Raw genomic sequence first — 23,406 nt, 5'->3', positions numbered from 1 at the left:
TCATTTCCCCAGGGAGGGTGAGGCCCTCCATGGGGTTGTCCATAGTCTGTCATTTCATCCAGGGTAGGGCCTAGACCCTTCCCCAAGAGTTCAGGGTGAGAGTCCATCTCACATTGTTGGATGGGAGTCCAAAGTCCATGTGTATACCCAGGATGAGTACTGATCTACTGCCCAAGGCTCAATAGATTACCTAGGCCTCCTCACTGACACCCACATTCAGGGGGTCTTGATCAGTCCCATGCTGGATTCCCAGGCTAATGCCTGGGATTCAAGAGTTAACCTTTGTCAGGTCAACTGTTTCTGGGGGTTAAACCAGCCCAGTCTTAATCCCTTTGCTCATCAGTCCTCCCTCTCTGTTACTGGCTTTCTTGAGTTCAGCTCAGTGCTTAGCCATGAGAGTGTGCCTCTCCTTCCATTAGACACTGAATGAAGTTTCTGTTTCCAAGACTCTCTGGCCATGGGATTGTAGGCTGGCACTCCCCAGATATATGTCTAAAATCCATATATGAGAGAGTACATGCCATGTTTCTCTTTTTGTGACTCTGTTACCTCACTGAGGATGGTTTCTTCTAGTGTCAACCATTTGCCTGCAAATCTCAGGTTGCCATTGTTTTTTTTTTTCTGCTGAAGAGTACTCCATTGCGTAAATATACCACATTTTCTCTATCCACTCTTCGGTTGAGGGGCATCTAGGTTGCTTCCAAGTTCTGGCTATTACAAATAATGTTGCTATGAACATAGTGGAACAGATGTCCTTGTTGTATGAGTGTGAATATTTTGGATATATGCCTAAGAGTGGAGTTGCTGGGTCTTGTGGTAGGTTTATTCCCATTTTCCTGAGGAATCTCCATACTGATTTCCAAAGTGGTTGAACAAGTTGGCACTCCCACCAGCAATGGAGGAGTGTTCCCCTTACACCACATCCTCTCCAGCATAAATTGTCAACCCTCTGTCAGATGTGGGATTAGTGAATATTTTTTCCCATTCTGTGGGCTGCCTTTTTGTCTTGCTGACTGTTTCTTTTGCCTTACAGAAGCTTCTCAGTTTCAGGAAGTCACATTTATTAATTGTTGATCTCATTGTCTGTGCTAGTGGTGTTATTTTCAGGAAGCTGTCTCCTGTACCAATTTGTTCAAGGGTACCACCCACTTTCTCTTCTATGAGGTTCAGTGTGGCTGGATTTATGTTGAGGTCTTTGATACATTTGGACTTAAGTTTTGTGCATGGCGATAAACATGGATCAATTCGCATTCTTCTACATGCCAGTATCGAGTTATGCCAGCACCATTTGTTTAAGATGCTTTCTTTATTCCGTTGTATATTTTTAGCTTCTTTTTCAAAGATCAGATGTTCAGACCTGTGTGGGTTAATATCAGGGTTCTCAATTCAATTCCATTGGTCTATCTGTCTATTTTTCTGCCAATAACAAACTGTTTTCAGGACTATAGCTCTATAATAGAGCTTGAAGTCAGGGATGGTGATGCCTCCGGATGTTGCCTTGATGAACAGGGTTGTTTTGGCTATCCTGGGTCCTTTGTTTTTCCATACAAAATTGATTATTGTTCTTTCAAGGTCTGTGAAGAATTGTGCTGGGATTTTAATGGGGATTGCATTGAATCTGTAGATTGGTTTTGGCAGGTTTCCCATTTTTACTACATTGATCCTACCTGTCCAAGACCATGGGACATCTTTCCATTTTCTGAGGGCTTCTTTAATTTCTTTCTTTAAAGATTCAAAGGTCTTGCAATACAGGTCTTTCACTTGTTTGGTTAGTGATACCCCAAGGTATTTTATGTTGTTTGTGGCAATTGTAAAGGGTGATGTTTCTCTGATTTCATTCTCAGCTCTTTTATCATCTGTATATGGTAGGGCTACTGATTTTCTTGAGTTGATCTTGTAGCCTGTCACTTTTCTGAAGGTGTTAATCAGCTATAAGAGTTCCCTGGTAGAGTTCTGTGAGTCATTTATGTAAACTATCGTATCATCTAGAAATAGTGAAAGTTTGACCTCTTCCTTTACAATGTGTGTCCTGTTGATCTCCTTTTGGTATGTTATGGCTCTGGCTAGAATTTCAAGTACAATGTTGAAAAGGTATGGAGAGAGTGGACAGCCTTGTCTTGTTCCTGATTTTAGACGAATTGCATTGAGTTTCTGTCCATGTAGTTTAATGTTGGCTGTTGGTTTACTGTATATAGCTTTTATTATGTTTAAGTATGTCCCTGTTATCCCAGATCTCTCCAAGACCATTATCATGAAGGGGTGTTGGATTTTGTCAAAGATTTTTCAGCATCTAGTGAGATGATCATGTGATTTTTGTTTTTCAGCTTGTTTATATAGTGGATTACGTTGATGGATTTTTGTATGTTGAACCATCCCTGCATCCCTGGGATGAAACCTACTTGATTGTGGTTAATCATTATTTTGATGTGTTCTTGGATACGATTTGCCAGTATTTTATTGAGTATTTTTGCATCAATGTTCATGAGGGATATTGGTCTGAAGTTCTCTTTCTTAGGTGTGTCTTTGTGTGGCTTGGGGATCAAGGTTATTGAAACCTCATAGAAAGAGTTTGGCAAAGATCCTTCTGCTTCTATTGTGTGGAATACTTTGAGAAGAATTGGTATAAGCTGTTCTTTGAATTTCTGGTAGAATTCTGCACTGAGGCCATTTGGACCTGGGCTTTTTTTGGTTGGGAGACTTTTGATGACTGCTTCTATTTCCATAGGGGTTATAGGTCTATTTAAATTGCTTATCTGTTCTTGATTTAGTTTTGGCAAGTGATAGATATCCAGGAAGTCATCTATTTCCTTTAAATTTTCGAATTTTGTGGAGTACAGATTTTCAAAATATTACAAGATGATTCTCTGGATTACCTCAGAGTCCGTTGTTATGTCCCCCTTTTCATTTCTGATTTTATTAATTTGCATGTTCACTCTCTGCTCTTTGGTAATTTCAGACAAAGGTTTGTCTATCTTGTTGATTTTCTCAAAGAACCAACTCTTCTTTGAATTGATTCTTTGTATTGATTTCCTAGTTTGATCTTTATTCATTTCAGCCCTCAATTTGATTATTTCCTGGTGTCTACTCCTCCTGGGGGAGTTTGCTTCTTTGTGTTCTAGAGATTTCAGCTCTGCTGTTAATTCTCTAGTATAAATATTCTCCAGTTTCTTCATGTGGGCACTTAGTGCTATGAACTTCCCCCGTAGCACTGCTTTCAAAGTTTCCCATAGGTTTGGGTATGTTGGGTATGTTCATTCTCATTGCATTCTAGGAAGTCTTTAATTTCTTTTTTATTAATTCTTTGAACCAGGAATGGTGCAGTTGTGCATTATTCAATTTCCATGAGATTGTAGGTTTTCTGCAATTTGTGTTGTTGTTGAATTCTAATTTTAAAGCATGGTGATCTGATAAGATGCATGGAGTTATTCTGATTTTTTTGTAGCTGCTGAGGTTTGATATGTTGCCAAGTATGTGGTCGATTTTTGAGAAGGTTCCATGTCATGGTGAGAAGAAAGTATATTCTTTTTTATGTGGATGAAATGTTATATAGATGTCTGTTAATCCCAGTTGGGTCATTACTTCTATTAGACCCTTTGTTTCTTTGTTGAGTTTCTGTCTGGTATTCCTGTCTAGTGGTGAGAGTGGGGTGTTGAAATCTCCCACTATAAGTGTGTGAGGCTTTATATGTGATTTAAGTTTTAGTAATGTTTCTTTTAGGAATATGGATGCCTTTGTATTTGGGGCATAGATGTTCAGGATAGACACTTCATCTTGTTGGATTTCACCTGTGATGACTATGTAATGACCTCCTTCATTTCTTTTGATTGATTTTATTTTAAAGTTTAGTTTGTTAGATATTAGGATTGCTACCCCTGCTTGTTTCTTGGGTCCATTTGACTGGAAAATTTTTTCCCAACCTTCAAATCTCAGGTAATATCTCTGTTTGAGGGTGAGGTGTGTTTCTTGTATGCAGCAGAAGGAAGGGTTCTGTTCTCGAATCCATTCTGCTAGCCTGTGTCTTTTTATGGGTGAGTTAAGGCCATTAATGTTGAGGGATATTAATGACCATTGATTGCTCATTCTTCTTTGATTCGCAATGGTTGCTATTGGTGGAATTATGTGTGGAATTTCACCCATTTGTTCTTTTGGCTGTTGGTAGAGAGGGATTCTCTAATGCCTATGTTTTTCTGGTTGTAGTAAACTTCCTTGGGTTTGAATTTTCCTTCCAAAACTTTCTGTAGGGCTGGGTTAGTGAATATGTATTTCTTGAATCTAGTTTTTTCATGGAATATCTTGTTTTCTCCATCTATAGTGATTGAGAGCTTTGCTGTGTATAATAGTCTGGGCTGGCATCCATGGTCTCTTATTGTTGGTAAAAAATCTATCCAGGACATTCTGGCTTTCAGAATTCCATGGAGAAGTCAGGTGTAATTCTGATAGGTCTGCCTTTATATGTTACTTGGCCTTTTTCCTTAGCTGCTCTTAATATTCTTTCTTTATTATGTATATTTGGGGTCTTGATTATTATGTGGTGAGGGGATTTTTTTTTTGTGGTCCACTCTATTTGGTGTTCTGTAAGCTTCTTGTACCTTCATTGCATGTCTTTCTTAAGGTTGGGAAAGTTTTCTTCTATGATTTTGTTGAATATATTTTCTGCCCCTTTGAGGTGATTTTCTTCTCCTCCTTCTATACCTATTATTTTTAGGTTTGGTCTTTTCATGTTGTCCCATATTTCCTGGATGTTTTGTGTTAAGGATTTGTTGGACTTAAGGTTTTCTTTGGTTGATGAATCCATTTCTCCTAGTGTATCTTCAACACTTGAGATTCTCTCTTCCATCTCTTCTATTCTGTTGGTAATGCTTGTATCGGTAGTACCTGACTGCCTTTCTTCAGATTGTGTTTTTTTATTGTATCTATTTCAGTTTTCAACTCTTGCAGTGTTTGCATTGTTTCTTGCAATTTTAGGTTTATCTTTTCGTCCATTTGTTGCCTTTAATGAATTTTTTGGTTTGTTCTTTCTTCCATTTCTTTCATTTTTTGTTTTTTTTCTTCCATTTCTTGCATTTTTTGCATCGTTTCTTCTTCCATTTCCTGCCTTTTTTGGTTTGGTTTTTCTTCCATTTCTTGCATTTTTTGGTTTGTTTTTTCTTCCATTTCTTTGAGGAATTTTCGTATATCCTCTTTTAGGGCCTTTATCATTTTCATGAAAGTGGTTTTAAGGTCATTCTCTTCTGCTTTGCTTGCATTGGATGTTGGAGTCTTGCTGGTGTGGAGTTTCTAGAATCTGGTGGTGTAATATTTGTTTTTCTGTTGCTAAGTGTGATTTTGTATTGTCTCTTTCCTATCTCTTCTTCTAGTGGGTGCAGAAATAGCCCCTTACTGGTTTGGTGGTTAGGGGACCAGAGTTCCCTTTTGGTGGGTGCTAGCAAGTCCAATAATCTGGTAGTTCTTCTATTCCTTGTCCTTGTTGTGGTCCCATGGATGGAAAAGAAGAACAGGAATCTGGGTCACTTAGCCTCCCACCTGGTCCCCTGGACCCTTTGCTGGATCCTATTGTACCTGATCCCACCAGAACAGCTGCTCCCCTGGTCTCCCTGGCTCCTCTGGTTTCCTGGTCTCGTTGGTAGGAGAGAAGTCCTGGAGTCTGGGGTGTTTGGCTCCCACCGGGATTGGAAGCTCTGTGCAGGTCCCAGGCAATCCCCAGGCACTGGAACACAGGCCAAAATCAGGGCCTGTTGTACCTGATCCCGCTGGAAGAACTGTTCCAGTGATAATGTTTCTAATATATACTCTTGCACATATGAGAGAATTAATAAATACATGTAATGGGTGATGGTAGTAGAATCCATGAATGCATGGATATAGAGAAGTCAGGTATTTATTAGGGAATCACTCACAAATGACAAAGCAAGGTAGGGAACCACCAGGTCTTTTGCCCTTATGTGCTAGAAGTTGCCATCTGCTCCAGGAACACCACTCAGCTGAGCCAGCTCACCACCCTGTCCACTGTAGATTCTGCCCAGAAGGGGCCACGATCTCAAAGACTATTGGCTGAAAGAGTTCCCAGAACAATCTACCTTTTTTTATATAAGAGGTTCTAAACATGATACAAAAATATATATATGATAAGAACAAATATCAAGTATTGTCTAGGAGAAAGAAAGGTAAAAAGAATACACAAAATTAGAACTATAATCAACAAGAAAATCAAGGAAGAAACACATACTAAATGTCCAGGCAGTAGGTAATAGGCAAATAATTGAGATTATTCCAACAGCTGTCCTATTCTGGGGATTCTATGTCTTATTCTTAGGATGTCTTGGCTAAGATATGTGAGGAGAGTAACTGAGACTATCTAATCTTCAAACCCATCAAAAGACCTGAGAAGGAAAATAATATTACCTGAGTAAGCAGGAAGTGTAAGTGGGCAACTTTCCAAAGGTTCAAGAAATGACAGAAACAGCTGACTACCTGAATGATTACCCAAAGTCTCACAGAAACATTGGGGTATCCAATTTTGGCTAAGGCCTAGAATATCTGACAGACAATTTTTTAAGCAGGAAAATTCAAAAGACTGTCCTACCCTATCTTGGCACGGTTCAGCATTCTCTTTTTGCTTGTATACTGCTTATCCAGTTTGGACAGTGTGTCTATCCAGTAGGCCAGTTATGCCAAGATGAAAACAAAATCCAATTGGGGTGTCTCCAGTGTCCAACATACAGGAATAGCTTGGTGTTGCCAGGAGCAATTGTGTCTCATGTTAACAGAGTTCTAAATTATGAAAACATTTAAGTGTCATATTCTGTAGGTCTTTGAAGAGTATGAAGATCATAACTATGTAGCCTACAACTCTATGCAACTAGAGAACCTGACTAACATAACTAGGTAAAAAAACATGGTGACTATAACCTACAATTCTCAAAAGCTGATATAGCTTACTGACTAAAGCTTCACATATACAAATAAACAATCTTTAAATAGATGTACTATAATGAGGACAATGACCTGGAAAAAATACACATCATGAACAAATTGGGAACATGGAGGGGTAGAAGGGGGAGGGAGGGAGGATAAAGAGGTGAGCGGAGGGAAGAAGGGGAGGGGGAGAAGAAAATGAGGGATCAGGAATCCTAAAGGAATGGGAAAGAATAAATCACTCTAGAAAGAAAGATGCATTGATGAGAAGTAAAAGTAGTACTGATATCATAAATAATCCAATGAAGTGATGCAGAATATACAAAAGAAACTGAAGAAAAAATTGCAAGACGATGAACAAAAATCACACAAATTTCAATAATTCGGAATGGGAATTGTTTTAACTTTCTAACTGGTTACATTAAAGGATAACACTCATTTACTTGATGCCTGCACAAAAAGTTACCTCATTTGGAAAGGCAGACTGACACGTATCAAACCCAGCAAAGGATATCTGGAAACCAAAATGACAAACCTTTATCCAACAAGATAGCTAATAAGCAAAAGTTTATTAGTTGAGAAAAAGGTGCTGATCATGGAAACAATTATTTAAGAAGATACCATAATTTTATGCAACAAACATCTTACACATGATTACAAAACAAATGCTACTAGACATAAAGGGAGAGATAAGTACTGATCCTATAAGTGTGGTGGTTTTAAAAACCTACTCTCTAACAGATCAGATAAGTCATATGGACAACTTTAACAAAGAAATAATAGAAGAATGCATATGAAGAATATTCTAAGCAACAATTTAAGAATAAAAGTACTTACGTTGGCACATGAAACTTTTCTCAAAATAGATCACATGCTAGGTTATAAAGCAACTCAGCAAAAATAAAAGACCCTGAATAGTTTCTTGTTTCTCCCCAGGTTTTAGTGAGACTAAAAACCATTATAAAGAGAAAGTGTTAAAACCTGCAAAGAAAGACTATTTAAGACCTTATCTGTATTGTTTCCTCTTCCAAACGCAGGCAGTTAAGCCATGGAAACTGCTTTTATGGTAATATGAAGGCAGGGTGGAAGTGGACAGGTACAGGGTGATCTGACCCTGGGGTCAGGGGTGCTTGCAATGTGCCTGCACCAAGATCAGTAACTCACCATTTGAATCTGTGCCTATAAACAATGATTGAAGCATATAATCTATCATTTTATTTGCTCTAATGCTAAACACTTCTAGTCTACACTTCATTTTGACCATTTGTTCATCTGAAAATCTCCATATACACATACATACATATATATGATCACATGTTTCGGTAAAGAATTCCAGCCATTCAGGATTAAAGACTTATGATATATGTTTTCTTTACTGTGATAGTGAAATTACTTGATATTTAGGAGCGTTTATCAGTTAAAGCAGCAGGAGTCATCTCAGTATTTAATTGGGAAATGATTTAATGCTGAGTTTTTCAGAAACAGAGTGTGCTCAGAAGAAATGAAGAAACTGATTGTTTAATACATGGTCTGAAACCTGTACCATCTCTTGATAGACTTGTCCCTAAGTATACAAGAAATTGGTGTACACTAACACAGAGTTTGTGACCATGTATAAATAAAAATTGGATGCTATTTTGTTAGGCCATTGAGGTACAAATGTAGTCCACTGTGGATGTAGCAGTTAGAGTGATATCTTGCTTGTACAAAGAAAGCCTGTCTGCAGGTCAGAAAATGGAGCTTGCCACTTACTAACCACAGAGGTCTGGAAGTCTGTGCAGACAGACAGTAAGTGAGCCAGCTGGGCAGACTTGATGAAATGATCAGCCTCAGAGACTAATTTAGTCATGGTTTGAAACAAGCCATACATTTGTCCATTATGCAGAGACTGAACACAAAATGATAGAACTTGACAATTAAATAAGATTTTAGTTTCAAGGTCCACTAATGATGGTTGCTGTTGCCCCCAGACAGCAGGAAGTAATGTTAAGAACTTGATACCGACATTCTCAAGAGGTGGGATGGATGGTTTTTGGTCACACATTGGTTTATGGATATTTGTCATTGTTTAGGGGGATTAGTTACAAAATGAAGTTGCTTACAATCAGGAAGAAAGTTGAACAAATGGGATTATATTCAAGGGTTTTTTTTTTCTTTTTAAAAGAGGAATCTCGATATGGTAGGATAAGAAGGTTAGATTATTGAATCCACTCTGAAAAGAACAAAGTGAAAATATAGATATGATAAGATGAAAAGGTAGATTATTGCATCTACTCTTATAAAGCAACTACCAGTTTTAAATATTTTACATTGGATTGGACTTCTTTATATTGTATAAAAATTTGAGATTAATTTTGCTACAACATACTGTATATACCTTTCTAATATTGCTCAAGATATTGTACTTACTAACTCATTTGATAATTTAATATGAATTGCTAGTTTGAAAGTTATTATTATCAACCATAAGAGACAATAAGGAAATATAATTTATTAATAAGATAACTCTTACAATCAAACTTGTAGTCACATTAGGTATGTTTACAAGGTCAAACAAATATTTTAGGAAGACAGATTGTCTTTAAACACTTCAGAGATCTACAGAATATGGCATTTAACATGTTTTAATAGCCTAGGTTCTTTTTTAATGACAATGAAATATGTCTGCTCCTGGCTGCCCCAATCTACGCTGGAGAAGATGATGGGCATCAAAGAAACTCCACATGGAGTTTACTTTCTTTGTGGCAAACGTAAGCCACTGGCAAAGGAAGTATCCTTGCCTCAACCGCTGACATAATGCTGTCCAAATTGGACAAACAGGACACCAGAAGGAGTGACTGCAAACCTTGCCAAGACAAGATGGTCCAGTCTTTCAGATTATCCTTGTTCACATAAATGTCTGTCATATATGTTAGGCCACTATGATCAGTTAGTGGCAAGCTTCTTTCTCTGACCTTCAAACACGCTTTATTTGTACAATCAAGGCATCACCACAAGCAGAAACAACACAAGACTTTCTAGCACTATAAGTGTTACTTTCTGATGTGGTTTATTTGAGAGGATATATAATTTATATTCCTTTTAAGTTGGAAGATTCAAGATGCTTTGATCAATATGCTTAAGCATAGCAAACAATGGTGTTATGTGTACCAGAACTGTGTCCATAATATTTCTAACATTTGTTTACTTTATATATACCTGGCCTGTGTTGTGTAACTAATGGGAAAAACAGTTTGACTGCACATATGACAAATTTTGAAATAATTACCTGTGAGATAATATATTCTATTATCATTCTCTCATTAATTCTGGTATTGTTTGAGCCATCAACTTGATTACATTCACCATCACTTTGAATGTCATTTTTCTTACAGCCAAAATACAGTTTGTACGCCAATGGTGTGTTAAACAAGCCTATAGTCCTTTGAGTAGTTTTATTAGAGAGATTTTTTGAAATATGAAAAACCATGTATCGTAATTGCATTTAGCTTCTAGAGTTTACAACCTACAAAACTATGACTAGCCTCATAATATGAGGCATAGCTTGGGTTGCATTTGACCCTGGTCAGCATTCTGTAAGTCAGTTCCTCAAATGGTGACTGCATTGCATTAAGTTTTCCTAGGGATATTTTTGTTACTAAGTTTAAATAAGCTAATAATATTACTACTAGTAATACCATCTTAGTGGGTTGCTTATCTTTCGGCTTTGTTTTCTTCTCTTTCTCCTGTTTCTCCTCCTCTTTTTCTTCTTTTAGACTTAACATGAAGCTGAATCATAGAATGTCATTTAAAAATTTTTAATGTTCAGATTAGTGGAAAAGCTAAGCCTTCATATGCCATCTGGATATTGCAAAATAAACTCAGAAATTACTCTTCTGTATCATTTAGTACATTGTTAATTTAAAAAAGAGAAGGTATTATAATTTCTGTTGTAATATTTTATGACTTCAAAGTAATTGAAACACAATAAATAAGTGAAAAATGGATTGGGCTTCTATAATAATTGAATTAGACATTTAATTTAAATTGAGATAAAGTGTTATTTAATTTTAAAGTGGTAAAGAGAACCTTACAAAGTTGTTAAAATAATATAATAATTTCAGTTTGTTGATACATTTATCATCAAAATGTCAAGAGAACAGGTCTTTAAAATAACTTTTACTAGCTGGGTGTTGGTGGCACACGCCTTTAATCCCAACACTTGGGAGGCAGAGGCAGAGGCAGGCGGATCTCTGTGAGTTTGAGACCATTCTGGTCTAAAAGAAGTAGGTCCAGATCAGCCTCCAAAGTCACAGAGAAACCCTGTCTCGAAAACTGGCCCCCCAAAAATAACTTTTACTTTGATTACTCCTAACTCACAACTTATTCGTATTTCATGAAAAATATTTGAATACATTTTATTAAGCGATTTTTCTTCAACACCATGTGGAAACAAAATTCCAGAGGCTGCATGATTTTATCATTAATATTAATTGATGAAAATAACTAAGATATGTAAGAATTAACTAAAGCAACCAAGTTGTTCTGTTGAAAGTTATGTATGTATATGTTTATATTCTTTACCATACATTTAAAAGTTAAAATCATATGTACATATGTACATAACAAATTACAAATTTTGACATTTTGAGGGGCTATAGAAAAACTCTTTGTTGCAAAACTTTAAGATGATTTTTGAAACTTTCTAACCCCTCAAATTTATTTTTTCCTTCTATCACAGCAATGTAAGTTTTTAAATGGGTAGTCTAAGTTGCTCAACAATTTTATCTATTACATGTTTTCAAGAGGTTTTATGTAGCTGGTGATTGTAGCCAAATGAATGAATTCTGGACAATGTGATGAAAAAGAATCCCAGATAAAACTTTTCATTATGAGTTAAGAATAATAGGACAAGAGCTGATTTCCAGTCAATTTTGTAGTGATAATGAGTCTTTACTAAGTGAGGGCAGGTTCTATCATTCTTACAGTGTGGGCAGGTTCTGTTAGAGAAGCAGAGTAGAAATGGTCTGTGTGTCACATACAGCAGGGTGGTCATGCAGAAGGTAGAATGCTTGTGCCTAGACACTTTTTCTTTTTATTTACATTTTATTTTATTTATTTTTTAATATTTATTTTTTATTTTAATTGGAAACAAGCTTCTTTTACATGTCAATCCCAGTTCCCTCTCCCTTCCCTCCTCCCCTCCTCTCCTGTTCTCCAAAACCCCCTACCCATCCCCTTTCTGCTCCCCAGGGAGGGTGAGGCATTCCAAGGTGCATCTTCAAAGACTGTCATATCATTCAGAGCCTAGACCCCCCCCATGTGTCTATGCTGAGAGAATATCCCTCTAAATGGAGTGGACTCCCAAATTCCATTCATGTACTAGGGATAAATACTGATCCACTACCAGAGGCTTGACTAGACCTCCAAACTGACACCCTCATTCAGAGAGTCTGAAACAGTCCTATGCTGGTTTCCCAGCTGTCAGTCTGGTGTCCATGAACAACCCCTTGTTCAGGTCAGCTGTTTCTGTGGGTTTCTCCAGCCTGGTCTTGACCCCTTTGCCCATCACTCTTCCCTCTCTGCAACTGGATTCCAGAGTTCAGCTCAGTGTTTAGCTGTGGGTGTTTCCTTCTGCTTCCATCAGCTACTGGATGAAGGCTCTAGAATGGCATATAAGGTGTCATCAATCTCATTATTGGGAAAGGAATTTAAGGTAGCCTCTTGACTATTATTTAGATTGTTTGTTGGGGGCAACCTTGTAGATCTCTGGACATCCCCCTAGTGCCAGATTTCTCTTCAAATCTATAATGTCTCCCTCTATTATAGTATCTCTTTTCTTGCTCTCTATTTTTCCCCTGACTTGATCTTCTTCCTCTCATGTACTCCCCTCCCTTCCTCTTCTTCCCTTATCTTTCTTCTAACTCCCTCTCCTTTCCCCCCATGCTCCCAATTAGCTCAGGAGATCTTGTCTCTTTCCCCTTCTCTGGAGATCCAACATACATGGTGCCTAGACTCTTATATGAGAAAAAGAAAGCTCAACTCATCTGCTCGTTTCACAGGCCATTCTACTTCCCAAAGAATGAAAACTCAAGAGCATGATACCTAGTTAAAGGAGTAACCGTGAGGACATAGATGAGCCATGCCATCTGCAAGTGTGTGCTGTGCCGTGGAAACTGTTAACTTCTACACAGACAGACTTCACTTATGTTCCCATCATGAAATTAGTAATGCCTCTAATATTTGATAGAATTTTCACAATAACATATAACTAGAGACAGAATCTCCTCATCACCCTCATGCCAGCTGAATCAATGAGAAAACCTTTCATTATTTTCACAGTGGTATTATTGGCACTTGACTAGCATCACCACGATATGTGTATGAACAAATAACAGTCTGGGGAAAAGGTGATTATTAGTTCCCTATTAATTCTTTCACTTTTCATTCACCGTCATAATTCTAAGTGGCTATGTCTTTCAGCTCGTGCATGTCACACTCTAGAGAAGGCAGATAAAGGTGTGAGATAGCTAAACACGGAATTGTTAATAAGGGAGAGATAAACTATTGAGCATAAGCCACGATTGTTCAAAAGTATCCATCAGAGCACTCAGCTAATTTAACATTCAAAAGACTTTTAAACATTATTAAAGTCAACTAGCAGAAAATCAGATTTTCTTATTTCTTAAATGATTTACAAAAGCATCAACATGCTTTAAAGTTTATAATAAGTACATTTTCTATATCTAGAAATTTAATTATTGCCATGATAAATTATTCAATTACTTAATGTTTATGAAGAAGCAATTAATCAGATTCTTGAATCAAAATAACCTATTTCAAGAGTTGATATTTGCATTATAAATACCATTTAATAAGCTTCTTTTCCTTGGTATTTTACACAAAATTAGCTTTATAAAATTAATGGATGTGACTCTTTTGGTGCCAAACATAATTGGCACAATCTGTTTGTCTCTATATGTTGTCAAAAAAAATTAAAGCTGATTGTACAAAGAGCAATGCATGAAAGACACATTCCTTTCATAGGGACAAAATAAAACAATGTATGTAGCTACAATGAGTACAGCATTATTCCTTGGAGATAGTGTGTGCATATTATCTTAGAAATTTTTTCTAGGGAAAGCCAATCGAGTACGTTTAAATATATTATGCTAATTTATTTCTAAAAATTAAAGAGATGTTTACTCAGAAATTTGAAATTGTGATTAAGAACTAGTAACAGAGTGTTTGCTATAGTTCATAAATTATCTGACCTTACAAAATGCATTTCTTAGCAGATTGTAGAAAAGCTGGTAAAGATAAAAGACATGTTTTGAGGCTTAACCTTGATTGTCAAATTGATTGTTTTTGGTTCTAGTCCTCCCTAATCTCTGGCTCATGCAACCTCTGCTTCCTCTTCTGAGATGGTCCTTGAACCTCCAGAGTACAGGAAGAGGTTGTGATGCAAATCTATCATGTGTAATAGAGCATTCCACTACACTCTGCCTTGACCAGTTGTGAGTTTCTGTGCTAACCACCATCCACTTAGCAAAGAAACTTTTCTTTGATGAGTTCTGAAAGATGAACTCGTTATGTTCATAGAGATATGAATTTAGAGGTCAGTTTGAACACTACTTCTTTTTAACAGAATAATAACAGTAGGGTCGTTCCTCAGGATCTATAATATAATATAAACAGAACGTGTTCTCTTCCTGTGGAGTTTTCCTTAAAACAATCACAAAGCAGATAGTATTTAGATAGCATTTATACCACTGTTATACCCATGGGTATCTCTTACCCTGTTGGTCATTATTGTAGTTCACAGTGTCCACAGCTTGGTAAGTCTATGATGACATCTTTCCCTCAGTAGTGTACATAGAAATGTAATGTAGTGTGGAAACTATTCAACATGGAGGAAGCTTCTTGGAAATAAAAATATGGTAGTCTTAGAACGATTAAGCTACACATAGCATGCTTGGTATTCACTTCATACAACTTCAAAATTAGAACTGAAAGCATATGTTCCCAAAGGAAGCAGAGCACTTTCTGCACAAATATTACATTTTTATGATTTACTGATATATTAACATGGAAATGGTGATGTTAAACAATCCTTTTGATAGTTCTAAATGTGTAGAGGGAAACATGATTACATAAAAAGAAAATTAGTTATGTAGGTAACATTATTGTGGAATTTCCCACAGGATCTCTGTATCAAGATAGGTTTTTATTATATCCTAAAACAAGTTGCCTACACTCACTTTAGATATAAAGCAATATAGAACACACCCGTATCATCAGGCAGCTCACAATGTGAGCAAAGACATCTGTTAATGGTACCATGAATAGTTATGAACTGAGGTGCACAAATGGCTTTGCCAGCAAAGCATTGCCTCCTAATTTATTTTTATAGCAAATGGAAGTCTCATTTTTCATGGTTGGGTAGTTTGCATTCAAATGTACCAATAACTTCAAATGCAATCACTTCTACCCAGCATGTTTTATTGAAGAGCATAGGACAGAATTGCTAGCAGTCTGTTAATAAGGGACATCTTGTCCATCAGCAGTTTTTACCATCCATTATTTTCCTTTTTAAAAATAATTCTTTTGATACATATTTATTTTTAGCATTTTTTGAGAAGACTGATTTTTGTATGTATATCTAATGTAGTTCCAAACTGTATAAGTCTGAAATAAAATGCCTCAATTCTGAAACTGTCTAGTACATATACCACTCTGTTGTCATTGAAAATAAAATGGAAGAATCTTTTTTACATGAAACAAATATTTATTTGGAATGGACTGAATTATACTTACCTTTAACTTCAGTTCAAGTATTAAAACAATAACTTCTAATATTTAGAGATATTTGAAAATAGAACTTATCAGAAAGTCCTAAGGATGTGGCCCTAATACACTGAGATTAGTGTCTTAAGAAGAAACAGTGGCAATGCCATCAACCTTAATTTCTTCCATGTATACAGAAAGAGGCACACATAGACTTGTCTGTAGCCCATGGCGCAAGAGAATAGTCTCAGAATAAACCGTCCTTTGTTTGTAGATTGATGTTAATGGACACTTTGGTCTATTAATAGAAGTCTGAGTAATTTACTTCTGTCTTTCAAGTCTGTCTGTCTATCACACTTGTTATAGGAAATTAAACAGACTAACAAAATGAACTCACTTATGGTTAAAATCATATGAATATAGGTTTAATCCAACATAAAAAGCTCTTAAAATGGCAATTTAATACACAAAACAAAACCATGAAAACCACGACCACTTTATTGGCAAAAGTAGATGCTGAAAATATTTCAGTAGGTTACTGTTTCCAACACTTAAGAATCATTATTGAAGAGAGATGTGTGTCTTTATTTCTGACTCAGGAATAGGAAAATGAAATATTTCAATTCTAAGACTGTAACTCCTGACTTAATACTAAAGTGTTATCTTTTTTAACCAAATTAAAGACAAGTAAGTTTTCAGAACAAATTATTGAGTTTCTCTGTCTATTAAAGTATATTAATAATTATATAATTCTCTATATATTTGGATGCATTTAGACGTTACTTATTCTGTTTAAACATCATTAGAACTATAAGCCACAGTGGATTAATCACAAATAAAATCAGTGGGATTATCACACTGAAGGACTTACAGCTATGAGGCAGCAACGAAAGAGTCACGAAGTTTGCACACAGGCAACATCCTCACAGCTTAGATACACACAGGCTGAGTATAGCACAATGAGATGGCAGAACACAGCAACAACAGTGCTTATCTGAATATGCCATGTATTTACCACTTATTTGCTATTTATTGGTAATGTCATTGATTTTCATGCAATCATATATTTAACTTCTTACAAATATGGATGGCAAAAGTATTATTTTAACTCATGACTGGAGTCTTATTTTCACCCTTTTTGCAGATAACACATGTACAAAGAGAAATTTGATATCCAAAATGAGATAGCTGGAAAGACAGATGACTTCAAGGTTTTACCACAAATGCATGGTCACTAAATACTGAAAAACAAGTATGATGGTTTTAGAATTTGATTATGAACAATGTTTTTTTTCTTTTATATGATATGGTTCTCATTCTTTTACCTCAAGTTGTTTACACAAAGACAACAGATACTAAGAATTTTGAAAACCTTTGTTTGTCCAGTGTAGAGAAAATCAACACTAAACATGAAATAATTTATCCCTTAGTTACTTTACATTGAAATATACTCCCAGGCCAAGTGAGATGACACATGCCTTTAATATCAGTACTTAGGAGACAAAGGAAGCCAGATTTCTATGAGTTTGAGGCTAGCCTGGTCTACAAAGTGAGTTCCAAGACAGCCAGAGCTACATAGTGAGACCCTGTCTCAATAATCGCCACTCCCAGTAAGAAAAGAAAAGAAAAGAGAAGAAATAAACTCCCAAGAGTTTTTAAGTAAGATGTGGAGTCAGAAAGGACTCTAGCTGACTTAACACTGAAACTTTAAGAACTACATTTTTACTAAGGATAAATTCTTTAAAATAAACATTTTATGAACTACAGCCCTATAAGTTCAAATGGAAACATGTCTTTGTCCCTAAAGTAACCCCTCTACCATTAAGAAGTTACTCCAGTTATTCCTTCCATATCCATTAATGACTTGCGTATTTTATAGAAATGTGCTTGCTTCTTTGTGACATTTCCCACAAATGGACTGCATAGTAGTTGATATTTTGTGTTCAACTTGTTTCATATATCACAATTTTCTTTTTAATATTCATTTATATCTAATTGGTATCATTCAATTTCTGTTTTAAAAAATTAATTAGTACTCTCATTCTGTGCATACATCACATGCTATTCATGTATTTCCGGACATAAATGTTGGTTGCTCCTAGTGTCTACTGATTCAACAAGTACATGAACTTATGTACCTGTTCTTGCTTAACTTGTTCGTGGGGAGCTAGAGACAAACAATCCATCACATAGAGGGTACCAAAGACAGATAAACACAATTAACACCTAAGTTCAATTTGGTGAACCATTGAGTTTATTGGTATAATTACAGAGCATGGATGAGAGGTTCCTTACCAGACCTTGGACTACCTCAAAGTTTTATCACCCCAATGTATCACCCAAACATGAATGATTGTCTCATAAAAACTTCACCATGGAGTCTGCTTTCAGTTAATTTTTCATTTCCTATATTCCCTAGTGTCATATATTTTCAAAAGTTTTGAGAGGAGAGTATTACAAATGGGTGGTTTAACATAAGCTACGTTGCTGGCACAAACCAATGTGTACTTTTATTTATTACAATATTTTACTAATTTTTGAGGATTTTATACAATGTATTTTAATTGTATTCACCTCTTTCCCCTCAATGTTGTGTCTTCTTTTAAATATTTTTACATTTTTTGCATGTACTTTGATCATCTTCCTTCTTTTCTTCCAATTTAGTCAAGATCCTTCCCACCTCCTTCTGACATAATGGAATTATTGGCTCTTTGGTTATGCTTTCAGTTTTGTTCATGGCTATCCTTAACTTTTTGAAAGAAATTTTTAGGGTTGTTTATGATCTGCACTTGGATGATCTAAGACTAAGTTAAATTTAGTCATATTTCTTCAACTGTTAAGTGTATTTAACATGGCTAGCTAAAATCTTTATTCAGTCCAATACTTGTATTTACTTATGAAAATAAATTATCATTAAAATATCTCTTACAAGCTAAGTGACTAGAACATTTTTTATACTCCACAGCCAAGTTAATCTAGTACACCCTATGGGCACTTATCAAATTGCCACTTGCTGTTTATTCTCTCTATTTAACCTGCCTTTAAAAGAATAATGTAACAATTAGCCTTACCTGCCTTGAGTTTCCTATGTAATCAACTTTTACCACCTAAGATGATGCATATATATCATGGTAAGAAATGCTTAAAACAAAAATAGATTGAATTAGCATTATACAATAAACGCCCCTCATAGATGCTGAAGACAACATGCAGTGTGGCTTTGAATGAAGACCTGCTCTTCTCATTGCATACCCAGAGGCCTCCTCCATACTGGAGTAGTAGGTCCTGTGATTACTGAGCTGCATAACCAAAAGGAGGGAGCATGTAGCACACTAGATGCCCTGGAGCTTCCTGCCATTTTAAGGGCCCATTTTCACAATTTAGATGGCGTTGGTAGATGATAGACTATTGACCTTTTTATGAGTTCTGAAACACAGATTGTCAGCTGGACTAAAGTTTCTGTAAATAGAAAGGACCTTGGAGCCACCTGTATCCCCAGTGATGCTAATATCACTGATTCTTGAGAGATTATAAATACAAGTTTTGACTAGAAAACATTCACTCCCTTATGTTGGCCAAATTAAATTAGTGATAATAATATAAAGATATTGGTTATATCTCTGTCTGTATACCAAAGTTTTAATGATTATGCGACTGAGATGTTTCCATTTACAAAACTGTCCTTGTTGGTAACATTTTTCTTTAGAAAATATCACCAGTTCCCATGCTTAGCATGTTAAAACAATTGATTTCCATAATTTGTCACTTCAAGACTTATGCCACACGCTTTTAACCTTATAGACCGAGAGGTTAGCATCTCAAGTAGCTGAAAGCCCTGAGAAGAGAAGCCATGGACTTATTTTAGATGAATGAACTCATCAGCAGTCACATGAGGCTGGATTTAACTACAGTCCACGGGAGCCACATTGCTCCTTGCATCAGGAAAAATGAAGTTGTCATCAGAAGGTTTTTTTGGTTCGTTTGTTTGCTTTAATTTGTTTGTTCTCTCTCTCTCTTTTTTTTTTGTTAGCTGTCCTTCCACTCATTTCATATGGGCTTCACTATATCAAAAGAGATGACAGAAGAGATACAGACAGTATGGGTTATTTTAAGTAGTTACACGACACATTATCTCTCTAAGCAGGACTTTTCTATGGATGGGTGGTGATTTTGATGGAAATGGGTTCTATGTAGACAAACCTACTGTCCCAGATTTCCAGGTACTGGGATAGCAAACATGAATGATATACATGTTGTGCCCAAATTCTGAATCCCAAAATCACCAAGAGGCCCATTTCGATGCAAAAGCAAAGAGTCTTTTATTGTAGATGTTTAATGAGCTAACCCCATTAGCTCGGGCCCTTCACCCCACCACCATGCCAAATGGCTGGAGAAAGACCCTAAGCAACCTTGAGGCAGGGATCTTAAAGGGCAGTGTAAGGGGAGTGTCTAGGGGTATGAAACAGTCTCAGGATTGGTGTGCTTCCAGGTTTGGGTGGCCTGTCCTGTGTTGATTGGTCAACTGGTTGTTATGCCCCATAGGCCCTCCCAGGGCTGTTGCTATGTTCTGCACGACACTGTTGTGTACATGTCCATAAAGCATACCCAGAGCCATAAAACACAGCCCTGCCAGCTAACTTCTGATTGGTTCCTTGCCACGAGGAAGGCATCTGACCTTAGTGACCAGGACAGGAGCAGCAAGGTCATGCAAGCACATGTTAGCCTGTAATGGCTACTAAAATGGGGAACTAGTCACTACACACACAGTTCAGAACAGCAGAGGTGCAGGAAGAAAAAAGGCACCATGGGTAGCATTTGGCGGAGTTGGGGGGAATGATGTCATGTGTGAACATGCTTTTTATGAAGTATTAAGTGGGTGCTGGACAGCCAGCTTCAGTCCACACAAGAAAAATAGAAGGACCATAGATTTATTATTAATTTGTTACTATTATTTGTAGCCGTAAGGCTTTCTGTTGTCTGGTCCCTCAGCCACTTATAAAATAATCTTGCAGAGACTTAATATTAACTGTAATTGTTTGGCTGATGGCTCAAGCTTATTACTGGCTCTTACATTTAAATTAACCCATTTCTAATCATCTGGATATCATCAAGTGCCCTGTGGCTTAAAGGTCAGGTCGTGCTCTGGTATGTTGTTTCTTGTGTAGCTGGCTGGTGTCTCTCTGAAAGTCACCTTCTTTCTCCCTGTATTTATTTTGGCTTTCCTGCCCAGCTGTATTTTGCCCTTCCATAGCTCAAATCAGCTTTATTCTTCAACCAATAAAAGCAACACATATTCACAGCATACAGAAGGATATCCCTTATCAAATATTATTATTATTACTAATTATTCTAAAATAGTCACAGCACCGAATTTGAATACCTATTTAAGTTTTGCACAACCTTTCTTGCCACTTACCTGGTAGATATTTAAACCATCAGTCTTCTACCCCCAGCAGGCAGCATATACAGAGAGAATATGACAGTGGCAAAGCCTGTGAGCGTGATAAATAAATGAGGATGGCTGCTCTAAGTAAACCTCACCTGCCTTACCTGCCTCACCTGCCTCACCTGCTGCTGTATTACACTGGAGTCTGATAAAAACACGCTCCATTTAATTCTTGGGGAAACAAAGCTGAAAGAAAAGAGCAGTGCTTTAGAAACACATACAGATTCAAAGATCAAATCAATCAATAGATGCTACTCATTTTTCTGTTTCTGGTGTCTTAATGTTTTTTTTTTTCATTTCTCAATCTTCAGGCTTCCTGGCACCATCAGCAACAACACAGGCATCACCTAAGGCATACATGCTTCTGGTTCTGCAGCAGTATTCAGCACTGATATTAATGATACTATGGTTTCTTCTTTGGGTACTTTCCATAGGACATTGGGTAAAACATAATATAGTTATTTCTTGCCTTTTTTTTTTTTGGTTTTTATGAGACAGGGTTTTTCTGTATTGTTTCAGAGGCTATCGGTCCAGCCCAGCCTCGAACTCACAGAGATCCGCCTGCCTCTGCCTCCCAAGTGCTGGGATTATATTTCTTGCCTTTTTATCCCTTGATTTTCAGACACAGTTGCTGATACATGCTACTTTCTCTCCCGCACCATCTTTATAGGTAGAAACATGCATTTCAAATACAATATAATGTACAGTAATAAAAGTCATTAAAATTCCAATAAATTAGTAGCATAAATCTGACCAAGTAATTTCGTCTACAAATCTACATGTGATAACTTTAATTACCATCAAGAAATTTTAAGTAAATGTATTTATGCACTAGCAGATGAATTTGCAATGCTAAACTAAATGATAAGAATTAGAAAATGTCAAAAATGCTGTACTGTTAAACTGAAGTTATTTTTGTTCTCTTACTTTTTATTTGATAATGCCCCAAAACATCTGTTTTTTGCCCAAATAAATTTAAAGGTGTCTGCTATTTTTCTCTCTAAGAAAATATATTAACTATTTAGATGGGAAAGGGAGGAGAGGTGGGAGAGGTAGCTGGGATTGACATGTGAAGCAAGCATGTTTCTAATTTAAATTAAAAATATGTTGAAAAGAAGAAAATACATAAGTAGAAACCTCTCTCTCTCTCTCTCTCTCTCTCTCTCACACACACACACACACACAGGTTGCCATGTTGTTATTGTGCTCTAAACATGGCTCCTTTTGTCCTTTGTGCCTCATCTCACATCTGCTCAGCCCCTACACCTGGAAATAGCATTTGTCCCAGTGTTAGCTCTTGAAATGTCAGTGTCTCACATTCTCTGTGTGGTCACATAGACACCATCTGGTCCAAGAACAAAGTGCTTATTGCTTAGTGTTTTCTGAACGCAGACTCAGTTCTATCATAAAATTGTAAGATTTATTGAGAGACTTGTGGCTTTGATAAAGTTACATCATAGTGATAGTCTCCAAAATGCCAAAATATGTTGAGATTCAATAGTAAATAAACATTTTAAGAATTATATTTGATATATTGTTTTATTGATACTGCTTATGGACTATTGATGGTAGAAAACTCCTATCAAAGGAGCAGCCATAATTTTTTGAGAAACTGTTAATCCTTTGGCAATCATAGCTTGCTAAGAAAATGAATACAACTAGGATCTAACATAACCATGACCTTACCTGTCTTTTGTTATATGCACATATAAATGGTCATTCAATGCAATATAGAAGGTTTATATCAAAGGTTAAGGAGGCTGCACAAGTAGAAAGATGGGGGAAACTTGATCTCCACATCTACAGCACCCTTAAGGAGGAAGTAAAGTAACTATAAATAATGGCTATGTACTATAAACAGCAAGCTGGACAAAGGAATCTTAATATCATATTTGAGGTTGATCTTTGTTATTAGGTTAAATTTGATTTTTATTAATTCACTTTTTAAGTTTGCATTTTTTATTTTAGAAACACTCTTATTTACATAAACATCCTCCCATTACCTTGTCCTCCTGTCCTCCAAGGCTTCTCACTGACCCCTAAACCCATCCCCCATCCATTCCCCAGGAATAGTGAGACACTCCACAGGGCATCTTCAAAGTTCATCACATCATTTGGGGGAGGACCCAGGCTCTCCTTTCCCATCTGGGCTGCAATAGTATCCCTCCATAGGGAATGGGCTCCAAAGTCCATTTGTAACCAAGAAATTAACACTGGCTCCACTGTTAAAGAGTTTCCATTGATTGCCTTGACCTCCTAGCTGGCACTCACATTCAAAG

The sequence above is a fragment of the Mesocricetus auratus genome, unplaced genomic scaffold, assembly GCF_017639785.1.
Source record: "Mesocricetus auratus isolate SY011 unplaced genomic scaffold, BCM_Maur_2.0 Super-Scaffold_100009, whole genome shotgun sequence".
Taxonomy (NCBI): Eukaryota; Metazoa; Chordata; class Mammalia; order Rodentia; family Cricetidae; genus Mesocricetus; species Mesocricetus auratus.
Note: the sequence above shows the minus strand (reverse complement) of the source record.